Source organism: Fukomys damarensis, unplaced genomic scaffold, assembly GCF_012274545.1.
Source record: "Fukomys damarensis isolate Sample0158 unplaced genomic scaffold, DMR_v1.0_HiC HiC_scaffold_67555, whole genome shotgun sequence".
Taxonomy (NCBI): domain Eukaryota; kingdom Metazoa; phylum Chordata; class Mammalia; order Rodentia; family Bathyergidae; genus Fukomys; species Fukomys damarensis.
Genome location: NW_022968467.1, coordinates 1 through 868, shown reverse-complemented (window position 1 = coordinate 868; position 868 = coordinate 1). Strand labels below are relative to the sequence as shown.

Below are 868 nucleotides of genomic sequence, written 5' to 3'. Positions count from 1 at the left end.
TCGGTCCCTCATCCAATTCAGAGGGCGTGGATTCCTGAGAGACGCGTGAGTGTTCTCCCTGGAAAACATGTCTATAAGCACACAGAGCTACGCACATGCACACAAAGGCTGCATATTATCAGGAGACATTCCCAGGGCCCCATGACACAGATGCCCACTGTAACCTCACCCATGGAATGTTCAGGGCCCTTTCCCACCCAACCTCTTCCCCTTGTTCGCCCTTGGGTCTGTCCACCTCTTTGGCTGCTTTGTCCAGTGCCACTCATGTGATGTGCAGTGCTGACTTCCTCGTTCCTCCTCTAGGATGGCCAGGAGTTAAGCCCCCCGGTTGTCACTGAGGTTGATACCCCCAGGTTAATGAAATCCTGCAAGGTGAGGAAGAAGGACAGGGAGAGATTCACCGTGTTGCAGGGGAGGTTCAGTCGGCCACAAAGTCTAAAAGTGACTCGTTATTCTAGGAAAGCTGTAAGGTATCCGAGGCCTCCAAGAATCTGGTTCTGCGATTCCTGAAGGAGTAAGACCCTCCCCTGCGACCACGAGGATGGGGAGGGCTAGGATGGGCTGGGCTGCCTTGGCCCAGGTGTGCTCCTGGGCCCTTTCGGGTCTCGTTTGGGGTACTGATCATCATAGAGATAGCCTTTCCCCTTTGCTCCCCTGCAGTTATTACTTGATCTACGACTATGGAGATCGACAGGGTCTCCTCAGCACTTACCACGACGAGGCCTGCTTCTCCCTGGCCACGTCCCTGGATCCTGGACACCTAGACATGTGAGCGTCACAGCTTAGACTCCGGTCTTGGGCTGTGCGTGGCTCCCCGGCAGACACGGCGTAGAGCCTGTGAACACACGTGCCGCCTGGACCACCACCC

General features: G+C 55.9%; 1 long non-coding RNA gene across 1 annotated transcript; it reads left to right on the top strand.

Moving 5' to 3' along the window:
• The first annotated feature begins 6 nt into the window (after nt 1–6).
• LOC104854648 lies at nt 7–861 on the top strand. Its single transcript, XR_778249.1, has 3 exons — nt 7–372; nt 459–514; nt 661–861. It is a non-coding gene; the product is annotated as an uncharacterized LOC104854648 (long non-coding RNA).
• The last annotated feature ends 7 nt before the right edge of the window (nt 862–868 follow it).